Source organism: Electrophorus electricus, chromosome 23, assembly GCF_041902795.1.
Source record: "Electrophorus electricus isolate QZ-2024a chromosome 23, ASM4190279v1, whole genome shotgun sequence".
Classification (NCBI taxonomy): Eukaryota; Metazoa; Chordata; class Actinopteri; order Gymnotiformes; family Gymnotidae; genus Electrophorus; species Electrophorus electricus.
Window position 1 is genome coordinate 262,732 of NC_137519.1, and position 6,000 is coordinate 268,731.

The window sequence follows — 6,000 nt, forward strand, 5'->3', positions numbered from 1 at the left end:
GAGACAGCAAGGGACCTTTCTGAAACATCACCTAACTCACCTGACCCGGACGGGTCAGGTGTTCACTCCCACACAGAAGGGGCAGAATAATCCCCGGGAGCAAAAGGGTGAAGGTAGTCCACCCTTAGAACCCGAAGTAAGAATAACAGAACACCAGTGATGACTTCTGGACAATTGTGTTGTTTGATTATTTGTTGGTGTATTGTGTTGTGTGTTTCCATTTACAGTTTGGTCACGCTTGGGTTAAATAATAGCATGGCAGTAGGAAAGGATTAAAACATTAAGAACAAGACGGTGAAGCAGAATGGGGGTAGAGATTGGTGGATGTGTAGCATGTGCAGCCACAAGACCCAGACTTATAACAACCCCGGCACCCCTATTCCCACAAAAAGACCCCAAGGGTTATGTGTGCATGATTGGCCTGACTAAGGAAAGAAACCCTAAGAATTGTGACACTTTGAGCGTTATTTTCCCCCCCATCAGTAACAGAACCAGAACAGGACTATTTTCACCCAAAAAGGGGGAGGGGAACTACACTTGCTTCGTTAGAAGTTCAAGCACACCTCAAGTACGCTTGGGGCACATCCCGGCGGTGTAACCGCACAGTCACTGGGAACGAGTCTGTGGGTTCATGGGCACGAGCAGGATTGTATGATTATTGTGGAAGGATGACTTTGGTTGTTAACATGCCAGAGAACTCGGAGGGGACATGCGCCATGGTCAGGTTAGCAGCTCCTTTATTACTGATAGGCAAAAAACTACACAGGGACCCGGTAACTGATGCAGCAAGACAGAAGCGAAAGGCAAACCATTTTGATTTAACAAGGAATACCCCCACATACATAGATGCAATAGAAATACCTCGTGGAGTTCCGGACAGGTATAAGTTAGCAGACCAGATAGCAGGGGGATTTGAGAATATTCCGATACTTTCCGCATTATTCCCCATTACTCCAAATAAAAATGTGGATCGGATTAACTATGTACATTATAATGTCCTCAGGCTAGCCAACCTGACTAGGGATGCAGTGCAAGGACTTAGAGATCAGCTGGGACCAACCTCACTGATGGCGGTGCAAAATCGTATGGCATGAGATATGTTGTTGGCGGAAAAGGGGGGCGTCTGCGCTATACTTGAGGATATGTGTTGTACATTCATTCCTAATAATACCGCTCCGGATGGGTCAGTTAGTAGAGCATTGGATGGTTTGAAGACCCTATCAGAGGAAATGCATGAGAATTCAGGCATAAACAACCAGTTGGAATCCTGGATGGTGAGCCGGTTCGGTCAGTGGAAAGACTTAATTGTGTCATTGATGGTTTCATTAGCCACATTCACGGGAATTGCTGTGACATGCGGGTGCTGCTGTATTCCATGTATTAGGGCGTTAATGGTTAGACTAATCTCAGCTATGATAGAAAGGAAAGATGTGCATGAGGGTACCACGATGATGCTACTGATACAGGGGGAAAGGGACGTAGAGACAGGAGATGCCAGAATAAAGGAGTGTGATTGGTGATCTCTTTGTAGAGATCAAAAGGGGGAATTGTGGGGTTTCAGAAATTAAATGAATGCTAAGCTTACACTAGTAGAGAATAATGCGCAGAATGGAATAGGACTAATCCTTGAATAAATAAAATAATTACTGTATGTCCAGACATAACAGGAAATGCCCTAGACGTGCATATGTGTGATTATGCAAGAAGACACGTGTACGAGACGGTCAAACAGAGGTGACGGCTGAGATGGAAAAACACAAAAGCAGAAGTGTCACAAGGCGAGAGAAATATAAGTCTGTCTGTTGCAAAGTTATGCTTTAGGTCTCACTCGCACTGTGTTGTGAAGTGACATCTCCAGAGCTCTGCATTAATAAAAGGTCACAGGGTAACGCACTGGTTCCTGTCTCTTCTTTCCTGCGTCAACGGACACGACATTAACTAATGATATAACAGAATCTGGCCCTTAGCTATTTTATTAGCTTTTTATCAGGGCACGCTTAGTAGAACGTCACATCACTACATCAACCTTTTAAAAAAATTAACAGGCAATCAAATTATTTTGGCTATACTAAAACCTGTCCTGGAGCAATGCCTAGCTAGCTGGATAGCTAACACTAACATGCAAGACTGAGTTTGTTTTGCAGAAGTAGCAGACGCTAAATAGCTGCCTTGTAAAAGAGGTTTGCATTGGGGACTGTTTGTATTTGATGTATGCACGTTAGGTATTATTGCATAACGCTATTTGTGATGTATTTTTGTTTTTCAATCAGTCACATTCTGAGCCAAACTTCTCTTAGCTATCTTGTATCAGTGGAGAACTACTTTTGATGGCATTGTTACTAGCTAACTGTTAGCTAGCAAGGTAACAAGGTAACTCTTTTCAAACAACAAAAAGAAAAAACACTTTACTGTGATTAACAACTATGAATTTACTAAGTTGTGATTGTTTCATAGAAGGTCTGAGTAGCTAGCCTAGCTAAAGCTATGTTTGATACGTTTTGATACGTCTAACGACACTGGCATTTTTGGACAAGAGTAGCTTTATAGTTGCTTAGCTAATGTCACAGAATTAAAAGTAGAATCAGAAGGAAATGTTGAATATTGTGTCATTGCACCAGCCATGAGCCATTAAAGTGTCTGGGCAAGAACATAGCTAGCTAGCTAATTGGCTTAGATCAGTACTGCAGCTCCCACACCTCGGTTTATTACATCATAATAGGTAATGTGGACTTTTTAAGGACCATTGTTGTGTGTGATAACCCGTTCATAAAAGGTGTTCTTGATGAACCGATACTGAAACGAACACTAAAGAGATCATCCAACATTGAACATATTTCACTAGACACACTAGTGGAAGAGCTGCTGAGGTTCCTGAGCCATGAATGTCCGGCCTCCAGCATCTACTCTGGACAGGTATGTCACCGCCTTGCAGCAGGACGCAGAGATCCATGAGCATGACTGAGATGTAATTATAACTATATACACCTCATTAGTCTGATGTTAATGAGCACACATGCACACCTGCTGTCCAGTTCTTTAACATCCATATCCATCACCTTGATTTATCTTAGTTAGTTGCTGCTGAAGCTCTGTCTCTCTTTCTCTCTTTCCCCATGCCTCCTTCCCTTCCTGTAGGAGTGTGGATACACCACTGGCGTTGTTGCCTGATGCACCTCCTTTGGAAGAGGACACGGTCCACTGTCAGAACTGGCAGGAGACAGTGGAGCCGCACACACTCGCCTCTCTCGGCTCCCGGGAGATCGAACGGCAGGCTGTCATATATGGTAAAACAGCAAATGTGGTGCACAGCAACTGACTATAAAAGACAACTCCCAGTACACAGTTAATATGTAAAATGAAAAAAAATTATTTACTGATCTAACTTAAACTAAATAGCTACTAAATCTTTTGAACATGCAGTATTCTATTTATTATGCACATATGGTAATTCTATCCTGACTCATGAACATGTGGAATTCTGAATTGTGTAACGTTTGTAAGAAATTGTAGTGACTTTGCTATATCCTCTTCCTCAGAGCTGTTCACAACGGAAGCGTCTCACCTGCGGACTCTCAGGGTTCTCGATCAGGTGTTCTTCCAGAAGATGAGGAACCTTTTGACCGTCGAAGAACTTTCCTGTGTCTTCCCCAACCTGCCCCAGGTCTACAGTCTTCATGGTCAGTCTCTCTGTGTGCGCGCGTGTGTGCGTGCGTGCAAATCCCCTCCATTTGTCTTAGTGTGTTTTCAAACCTAAATTTCTGAAGCCTACTTGGTGTCTAAATCATAATCAAGATTAAAGAAGTGTAAAACCCACCCAACCTGGGAATTTAATGACAGAACAATATCAGCTATTGGCACCATGCCATTACTGTGAGCAGGTATGGACTGGAGGCTGTACATGTTGTTTCTGCGGTGGCCTTCATGACACAAGTAGAGTTTTGTTGCCCACTGACACAACTTTCTAACAAACCACATACACACTGGCTCGCTTAAACAGATTCTGTTTTGTGGTGTTGCATTTGTGTTTCAGCGAATCTGTGTGAGTCCATGAAGAGGCTGAGGGACTCTCCTATAGTTCAAGGCATAGGAGACATCATGGTGTCTAGAGTGAGAGCTGGCTAGTGTTACTCCCTTTCTAGTTCACATCATCTTTTGGTGCTGTCTAAAATGAAGTGGTTGTTCTGTGTAGTGTGGGATATACTTGTTGCTTTACTTGATATGTCAGTAGCTCATGTGTTTGTGTGTGTGCGTGTTAGTTTGAAGACGCTGCAGGAGAGGAGTTCCAGGAGCAGGTGTCTCACCTGTGCAGTCAGCAGAGTCAGGCACTGGAGCTCATTAAAAATAAACGCAAAGACCCGCGTTTCGCGCACCTTATACAGGTAACACTTTTTAGAGGTATAAAGCCTTTGGACAAACCTACAAACACTAGAGCTTCTGCCATATTTGTTAGTGGGCTGGGTTGTGAATTGGTTGACCCATACTTTGAATTGGAGACTATCCAGTCTTTTAGATTTGACTTTTATTGCAGCACATAACTTCTAGTGATGCTGTTTTAGGTATAAATTGGTGTTGCAGTCAACAGAATCCACATTTGGACTTAGATGTCCTTGGCTCATTCGTGTGTGTGTGTGTGTGTGTGTGTTAGGAATGTGAAGCCAGCCCTCACTGCCGCCGACTACAATTAAAGGACCTTCTAGTGTCTGAGATGCAGAGACTCACCAAATACCCCTTGCTGCTGGATAACATCATCAGACACACAGAAGGCATGTATAGAAACACTCACATACAATGTATTGAACCATGAAAACACTTCAGTATACACACACATACCAGCTTACCAAGGAGGCAAGCACACACACCCTTTCTCCTGGATTAACACTAGTATGTGCCCCCACAACAGCTGGTTCTCCAGACCTGCAGCCATTGCTGAGGGCACAGGCGTGCTGCCGTGGGATACTACGAGCTGTCAATGAGGTCGTCAGGGAGACGGAGCACCGGCGACAGCTCAGCCGTTATCAGCGCAGGCTAGACTTGTCCCCTCTGGAGAGGCAGGCCAGTCCTGTCGCTGCTCAGTTCAAGGTACGGCCTTACTATGTATCCACCATCTGCCTTCCAAACAGCTTCTCTGGTCTTGGAGCACCTGATCCAGAGTATGAATTATTAACTATATTCTTTTTCTATGTAGAATCTGGACCTGACCACTAAAAAACTGATCCACGAAGGACGGTTGACTTGGAAAGTTAACAAAGATAAAGCTATAGGTAAGAGATCATCACAGCTGAACAAATCACTGTTAACTCTGGGGAATGCAGCTATTGAGAGCATGGTGCTATGCTGACTTGGAGTTATTTGGTTCCCTGCTACCTCACACATGACATGGTCTGAATAACTGTGTGTGTGTGTGTGTGTGTGTGTGTGTGTGTGTGTACATCTGCATCTGCCTGTATGTTCATACGTGTGTATACACATGTTTCAAGGACTTTTAATGTGAATGGATGCTTTCAGTGATCTGTGTGCAAGCTTGCATACATTTTTGTTTTTCCTCTTGCAAATGATTACTTGACAGGTCCATTCTCACTCTGTGTGTGTGTGTGTGTTCCAGACATTCATGCTCTGCTTCTCTCAGACATGTTGGTGCTACTCCAAAGGGGTTCAGGTGACCGTTTGATCTTGCGATGTCCAGCGCGCTCACTGAGTGGGGTTTGGGGTAGGAACACGGACCTCAAAACCCCCTTTTGCCCCGTTGTTCGCTTGGATTCATCTCTTGTCAGATCTGTGGCTACAGGTATATTTGTAGTTATTCTTACAGCTATGAATAGCCAGAATAGATGAATGGGTCTGGAATAACTATGTCTTTATTTTATTTTTAAAAAATTAAGAAGCCAGTTAGAAATTGCATGTGGGTTAGTTTGAATACATTGTTTGACAACCTGCTCTTCTCTATCAGATAACAAGGCCTTGTATGTGATCAGTACATCAGAGAGACAGATATACGAGCTG